At 36.5% G+C, this 8,631-nt stretch overlaps 1 non-coding gene across 1 annotated transcript; it reads right to left on the bottom strand.

Annotated features, from left to right (window-relative positions):
• Positions 1-8,434: 8,434 nt before the first annotated feature.
• On the bottom strand, positions 8,435-8,540 carry LOC116546870. Its single transcript, XR_004266870.1, has one exon. It is a non-coding gene; the product is annotated as a U6 spliceosomal RNA (small nuclear RNA).
• Positions 8,541-8,631: the final 91 nt, after the last annotated feature.

Here is an 8,631-nt window from a genome sequence, read left to right as displayed (position 1 = left end):
GGGGCATAATTAATAAAATTTGAATTGGAATTTATTTCCTAATGAAGTATTAAAAACAAACAATTTCGAGGTAACTAGAGCTTAGTTTTACTGAGATCTTCTAAGCATTATAATACAAGATCGTGAGTTGTCAAATTAGAATGAATAATTTAGTTCCTTTGACTTACGTGCTTCAGAAGGTAGGAGAATGAATACATTTAAAATCAATAGTCTCCACCTCTGAGATATGTGTAATCTTTACAAATATGAGTAACATACATGAAGTATTATATAAAGAAATGTTACAGTACACAGTAAAATGCTAAATTAAAAGTGATATAGGAGATAAATACTATAAGTCCTTACCTAAATATATATTTTTTTCAAATTTGAATATTGTTAAAGTGTGTTCAATAATATCCTGTTAAATTGAAACATTTGATGACAATCTAATTATATGAATATCATCAGTTCATTGTAAAAAAAAAAAAAAAGGAAAAAAAAAACGAAACTGGTAAATGATAAATCTTACAACTACTGGGTCCATTCTGTGTATTTTTATGTGTTGTGTGTGATGTTTATAAATAAAAACTCTCTAATTGGCTTTAAAATAATGAATGCTTAAAGCAAATTATTTTTTTCAGGAGAATAAAAACTGTAATACCTTTTAGTTCACATGACTTTAGTAATATTTGAGAAATATTGACAGCTTTAAAGTTTATTGGTAAAACAAAGACATTAGCTCCAAATTAGTCAGGTCAGATATTAGGTTTGTAAAATGTTTTAAAGTAATAAACTGCTTCTTTTGACTTTTAAAATTTGTTCAACTTACCTGCTTTGGAGTCATTAGATTCTAGGTAAGGTCTGGGAACATGTGGAGTTAGCCATGCCCCCTGGCTATGCTTGAAAAAGTCAGACTTTACCTGCACTTCTGTCTGGTGTCTAGGTTCCATACCTAGTACAAAATTAAAATCACTTACCTGCCAGGTGTTTCACCAAAAAAAAAATAATTGCTAACGGTTAACATTGTAACATGTAATTGAGCCTACTGAAAAAAGTTTTACATGGAAGCTTTGTGGAAAAAGTGAAATGGGCTTTCAGTAAAACATTATAAGGCATTAGAATGTAAATGTTTGCTTAGTTCAGAAGGTTAAAAATTGTTTTGACTTAAATAGAATAAAGCTAAAGGTTTGAGCAAGTTGTGGAAGGTGTGTGAAATAGTCATCTTGTAAAACAAACACTGTGTGAACACATTGGCTAAATTTAAAGGAGTATTGTTTAGTTTTTCCATAAATTGAACATTGGAATAAAAACACAACAGAGTTTTCTTAGAGCACCAGTTTTGCTTTAATGCAAACTTGTGAAAGGTTATCAAAAGCTTATAAGAATTTCAACTTATAGTCAAACGAAGATTCGATGAATTCATCTTTAAGGTTTTATTAAAAATTGGAGTTGGCATTAATAGTACACACCAATGCAAGAGTGAAATTTGGCTTTCTCTCTTGAAAAGATTTTCACATAATATAAAAGAATAATAAAAGATTCCTGTCTCTCCTCAAATAAACTACAGGAAAAGGAAGGGAAAGACGCGCATTGCTTGAAAAGCTAAGTCTTCTATCAATGAGTATAGGCTTTTGCCTTTAAATATTTTTTGAGTTACCATTTTGGCTAAATGAATGACGTACCGTGACCTGGCATTCCATTTTATGTCAAGTGTTTTAAGCCTTTAATATATTTATATCAATATTAATGTATTTGATAGGCTTCCCAAAATCCAATTTCATCTTCAAAATTAAGTCTTTTTGACTTCTAAATTTGGGATGCAACAGACGGCACTGAAGAATCCAAAAGAGAAGTATATGGGATTATTTGACATGTTGTTACATGAGACGCACTGTCAAAATAAGAAATATTTCACCTCCTTCAGATTATATTCTAATCAATGTTAATATATGTTTGAAAATTGTATGCAATTCCTAAAATTCTAATATGTCAAAAAATATGCTATCATCAATTATATTGTTGCCATGACAAATTGTAGACCACAAAAATGAACAAATTTTCTTGTCAATCGTATAACTATTTAACATCATTTCCACAGTTAACTACTTAATACTGCTGCAGTTTTTGATAACTTCACAAGCACAAAATGTCCTAGAATATGGCGTCTTTTATGGCGTTCCTGAAATAATGGAAAAGCCCAGAAAAAGAGCTCTTGAATACAGATTTCTGCAAGCTTTAGAATCACATCATTTGTCAAATAATCCCATATGCTTTAAGGACGGTGTATGATTTCCTGGAATTTTAATGAAAAGACTTGCTTGTTTTTAAAACTCCTACCCAAGTAGAAGAAAAATTAATTGAATACCAAGAAAACACTTTGTCAGACTGTCATTCTAAATCAGGCAATACTAAAATTGTTTATAGACACAATTTGAATGAACTCCATGGTCTAAGTCAAGTTACCTATGACAACCCATCAGTTATGACTACTATAAACCTAATTGGAGAAACAACTGGTATTTAAGGGGATATAAGCTCAATGTTAAGCATGGGCTCATGGAGAACAAAGACAGCTGCCTTGTCTTTCCTGGGTCCATGCTTAAAGGTCTTCTTAAAGGAGAATTACAAACCACTGCTCAAAGAAATAACAGAGGTCACAAACAAATTTTAAAAATCCATGCTCATGGATAGGGAGAATCAATATTATAAAAATGGCCACATGGTTCAAACTAATTTATAAATTCAATGCTATCTTCATCAAGCTACCATTGACTTTCTTCACAGAATTGCCAAAAACTACCTTTAATTTCATATGGGATGAGAAAAGAGCCTGCATAGCCAAGCAAAAAGAACAACACTGGAGGCATCATGCTACCTGACTTTAAACTATACTACCAGCCTACAGCAACCAAAACAGCATGGTAATGGAACTAAAACCGCTATATACACCAATGGAACGGGACACAGGCCTCAAAAATAATGCCACACATCTACAACCATCTGATCTTTGAAAACCAGGCCAAAAAAAAAAAAAAAAAAACACTGGGGAACGGATTCCCTATTTAATAAATGGTGTTGGGAAAACTGGCTGTCCATATGCAGAAAACTGAAACTGGACCGCTTACTTACGCCTTATAGAAAAGTTAACTCAAGATGGATTAAAGACTAAAACAGAAGACCTAAAGTTATAAAAACCCTAGAAAAAAACCTAGGCAATACCATTCAGAACATAGGCATGGGCAAAGATTTCATGACTAAAACACCAAAAGCAATGGCAACAAATGTCAAAATTGACAAATGAGATCTAATTAAACCAAAAAGCTTCTACACAGAAAACAAAAATGAAACAAAATGAAACTATCATCAGAGTGAATGGGCAACCCACAGAATGGGAGAAAATTTGCAATCTATCCATCTGACAAAGGGCTAATGTGCAGAATCTACAAAGAACTTAAATTTACAAGAAAAAACCCAACTCCAGCAAAAAGCAGGCAAGGAATATAAACAGATATTCCTCAAAAGAAGACATTTATGAAGTGAACAAACATATAATGAAAAGCAAATCAGGACTTGTCATTTTAGAAAAACAATCATTAAAAAAGTCAGAAAACAACAGATGCTGGAGAGGATACAGAGATATAGGAGCGCTTTTACACTGTTGGCGGCAGTGTAAATTCGTTCAACCATTGTGGAAGACAGTGTGGTGATTCCTCAAGGATCTAGAAATAGAAATGCCATTGGAACCAGCAATCCCTTTACTGGGTATATACCCAAAGGATTATAAATCATTCTACCACAAAGACATAGGCACACGTATGTTTACTGTGGCACTGTTCGCAATAGCAAAAACAAGGAATAATCCCAAATGTCCATCAATAATAAACTGCATAAAGAAAACGTGGCACATATACACCATGGAATATTACACAGCCATGAAAAAGGATGAGTTCATGTCCTTCTCAGGGATATGGATGAAGCTAGAAACCATCATTCTCAGCAAACTGACACAAGAACAGAAAACCAAACACCCCATGTTCTCACTCATAAGTGGGAGTTGAACAATGAGAGTACATTGACACAGGGAGGGGAACATCACACACTGGGGCCTGTTGGGGTTGGGCCTAGGGGAGAGATAGCATTAGGAGAAATACCTAAGGTAGATCATGGGTTGATGGGTGCAACAAGAACCCATTGTATGTGTATACCTATGTAACAAACATGCACATTCTGCACATGTACCACAGAATTTAAAGTATAATAATAATTTTAAAAATCTACTCTTAATTATAAAGCTCTTAAATAAAATCCTTTTGAATCTCTTACTACCACATCATAGCTGGGACAAACTGCTGATATTTTAAAAGTAACAAATACCAAACCAGAAAGAACTAGACTTAGGAACCAAACTCAGGTTGCTGTAGGGAACAGGGCAGAATCTTCGGATTGGAAAGCCACCACTGCTCCCTCAGTTTGGCCTTGGCTGGCAAAAGACGGCCTTGGCTGGCAAAAGATGGCTTTATGTGGACAGAAACTCTTAGGTTAAAAAAGAAAAAAAGGAATTTCTGCTCACTAGAAAATACATACTGGGCAGCTACAAGAGTTTTTGCCAATTCAGATGACTTGCTTCCCAAAATTTGGAACATTCCCTTGGATTTGACCAAGTCAGAAAGATATGGTCATGCTTGATGGAAGAAAAGTGAAATAACAACAAAATCCCAAACATAAATAAATAAAAAAGTTAAGCAAAATAAACAAATGCACAATAAATGTGATTACTGAGTAATGGTAAGGAGAAATTAAAACCAACTGGTTGGTAATCTTAACTTTTAGTCATTAAGGAAAAATTTTAAGATAAATCTTCAATTTAGCCACTTACCTGGAAATAAGGCTCAGGCTGATGACTGTTCTGTACCATCTTAGAGGCAGGAAAAAATTCACACTCACCTTTCCTGTGAGAAGCAAGCTGAAACTCAAGAAAGGAAGTGCCTGCTCTCCATCATCATGGAAGCAGAAAAACTTGTCTTCCTTACCGGAAGTGAGTAAATCTTCACAAAAGGAGCTGTAAAGCAAAATCAACCTTAGCTCTCAACCAAATTTTGGGTGATCAGAGACTCTCCGGAGGGCAGAAGCTCCCAAACCTCAGAAAATCATCTATCCTATTGGTTTGAACAATAAGGATAGCTCAGGTTGGTATCAAGCAGCAATGATATTTATCAAAGGTCAGGGCCACATTTGTAATGTCCTTCTTTTTTTTTTTTTTTTTTTTTGAGGCACGGTCTCGCTGCTCTGTTGCCAGGTGTCAGGCTGGAGTGAAGTGGCACGATCCCAGCTCACTGCAACCTCCGCCTCCTGGGTTCAAGCAATTCTCCTGACTCAGCCTCCTGGGTAGCTGGAACTACAGGTAGTTACCACCATGCAAAGCTAATTTTTTTTTTTTTTGTATTTTTAGTAGAGATGGGCTTTCACCATATTGGCCAGGATGGTCTCGATCTCTTGACCTTGTAATCCGCCCACCTTGGCCTCCCAAAGTGCTGGGATTACAGGCTTGAGCCACAGTGCTGGGGCCATACCCTTCTCTTTTTATCTTTATTGCTATAGCCTGTTTTGTCAGAAACTAGGATTGCAACACCTGCTTTTTCATGTTTCCCATTTGCTTGAAAGATTTTTCTCCATTGATTTTGAGCCTATGTGTGGGAATTCCTGTGAGATGGGTCTCTTAAAGACAGCATACTCAAATGAGTCTTGGTTCTTTATACAGCTTGCCCCGCTATGTTTTTCAATTGGAGCATTTAGCCCATTTACATTTAAGGTTACCAATGATATGTATGGATTTGATCCTGTCATCATGCTGTTAATTGACAATTTTGCAGACTTGTGTATGTGGTTTGTTTTTTATCATCACTGGTCTGTGTAATTCAGTGCATGTTTGAAGTGACTGGTGATGATCTTTTCTTTCTGTATTAAGTGCCACTTTCAGGAGCTCTTGTAAGGTAGATCTGCTGGTAATGAATTCCCTCAGCATTTGCTTGCCTGAAAACAATCTTATTTCTCCTTCACTTAGGACACTTAGTTTTGCTGGACTTGAAATTCTTGGTTGAAATTTTTTTCTTTAAGAAGTTGAATATCTTTTCTGGCTTTTAGGGTTTCAGCTGGGTAGTCCACCGTTAGTCTGATGGGATTCCTTTTGTAGGTGACCTTGTCTTTCTCTCTAGTTGCCTTGGACAATTTTTCTTTCATTTTGAACTTGGAGAACCTGATGATTATGTGTCTTAGGGATGTTCTTCTCGTGGCATATCTGAGGTTCCCTGGATTTCTTGAATTTCAGTATTGGTCTGTCTGGTTAGTTTGGGGAAATTCTCATGACTGACATTCTGAAATATGTTTTCCAAGGTGGTTACATTTTCGTCATCTCTTTCAGGTACACTAATAAGGCACACATTTCGTCTTTTTATGCAATCCTTTATTTCTCAGAGCATTTGTTCATTCCTTTTCATTCTTTTCCCCCATTCTTGCCTCTTTTCTTTCAGAAAGCCAGTTTTCAAGCTCTGAGATTCTTTCCTCTGTTTGGTCTATTCTACTAGGTGGTCTTGTGTATGAGATGGTGCTGCTCTGATCTCAGGACTCCTTAGTCTGCTTGCCTCTCCCAGGACCCAAGCCTGGCCACACCTGCTTACAGGGCACCCTTGGGTGCCCACACACACTACAACAATTTTCATAATGCAATAATATGCAATTACCATCTGGCTACATTATGAAAATCCTTGTAGTGTACTGTTCAGCTCTATCATGTCAGTTATGTTCTTTTTTTTTAAATTGTACTTTGAGTTCTAGGGTACATGTTCAGATCATGCACGATTGTTGCATAGGTACACACATGGCAGTGTGGTTTGCTGCCTCCATCCCATCACCTACATATGGCATTTCTCCCCATGTTATCCCTTGCCAACCTCCCCAAACACCCCCGGCCCTCTCTTGGCTCCCCTAAATAGACCCCAGTGTGTAATGCTCCCCTCCTGTGTCCATGTGTTCTCATTATTCAATACGCACCTATGAGTGAGAACATGTGGTGTTTGATTTTCTGTTCTTCTGTCATTTTGCCGAGAATGATGGTTTCCAGATTCATCCATGTCCCTACAAAGGACACGAATTCATCATTTTTCATGGCTGCATACTATTCCATGGTGTATATGTGTCACATTTTCCTTATCCAGTCTATCATTGTTGGGCATTTGAGTTGGTTCCAGGTCTTTGCTATTGTAAACAGTGCCGCTCTGAACATACGTGTGCATGTGTCTTTATAACAGAATGATTTATAATCCTTTGGGTACATATCCAGTAATGGGATTGCTGGGTCAAATGGAATTTCTATTTCTACATCCTTGAGGAAGTGCCACACTGTCTTCCACAATAGTTCAACTTATTTGCACTCCTGGCAACAGTGTAAAGTGCTCCTATTTCTCCACATGCTCTCCAGCATCTGTTGTCTCCAGATTTTTTAATGGTCACCATTCTAACTGGCATAAGGTGGTATGTCAATGTGGTTTTGATTTGCATATCTATAATGACCAGTGATGATGAGCATTTTTTCATATGTTTGTTGGCCTCATATATATCTTCTTTTCAAAAGTGTGTGTTCATATCTTTTGCCCACTTTTGGTTGGGTTTGTTTTTTTTTCTTGTAAATTTGTTTCAGTTCTTTGTAGATTCTGGATATTAGCCCTTTGTCAGACGAGTAAATTGCAAAAATATTTTCCCATTCTGTTGGTTGCTGGTTCATTCTAATGATTGTTTCTTTTGCTGTCCAGAAGCTCTGGACATTAATTAGGTACTATATGTCTATTTTGGCTTTTGTTGTCAATGCTTTTGGGGTTTTAGTCATGAAGTCCTTGCCTATGCCTATGTCCTGAATGGTTTTGCATAGGTTTTCTTCTAGATTTTTTTTATGGCTTTAGGTCTTATGTTTAGACCTTTAATCCAACTGGAGTTAATTCTAGTGTAAGATGTCAGGAAGAGGTCCAGTTTCTGCTTTCTGCACACTACTAGTAAGTTTTCCCAACACTATTTATTAAACAGGGAATCGTTTCCCCATTGCTTGTTTTTGTCAGGTTTGTCAAAGATCTGATGGTTGTAGATGTGTGGCATTGCCACCAGGGCTTCTGTTCTGTTCCATTGGTCTATGTCTTTTTTTTTTTTTGGTGCCAGTACCATGCTGTTTTGATTACTGTACCTTTGTAGTGTAGTTTAAAATCAGGTAGCATGATGCCTCTGGCTTTGTTCTTTTTGCTTAGGATTTTCTTGGCTATATTGGCTCTCTTTTGGTTCCATATGAAGTTTAACGGTTTTTTTTTTTTCCAGTTTTTTGAAGAAGGTCATTGGTAGCTTGATGGGGTCAGCATCGAATCTATAAATTACTTTGGGCAGTATGGCCATTTTCACAATATTGATTCCACCTAAAAATATGGAGTGCTTCACGAATTTGCATGTATGCTTGGGCAGGGGACTTGCTAATCTTCTCTGGATCATGTCAAGTTTAGTATTTGTGCTGCCAAAGCGAAGACCGATAAGGTTCTTTATATTGGCTATATTACCTGTTAGCTCCTGTGATGTTTTACAATGATTTTTGGCTTCCTTGCATTGGATCATGACATA

This window comes from Sapajus apella, unplaced genomic scaffold (genome assembly GCF_009761245.1).
Source record: "Sapajus apella isolate SASKATOON/1434 unplaced genomic scaffold, GSC_monkey_1.0 scaffold1568, whole genome shotgun sequence".
NCBI classification, from domain to species: Eukaryota; Metazoa; Chordata; class Mammalia; order Primates; family Cebidae; genus Sapajus; species Sapajus apella.
Note: the sequence above shows the minus strand (reverse complement) of the source record. Positions and strands in the feature narration are given on the sequence as shown.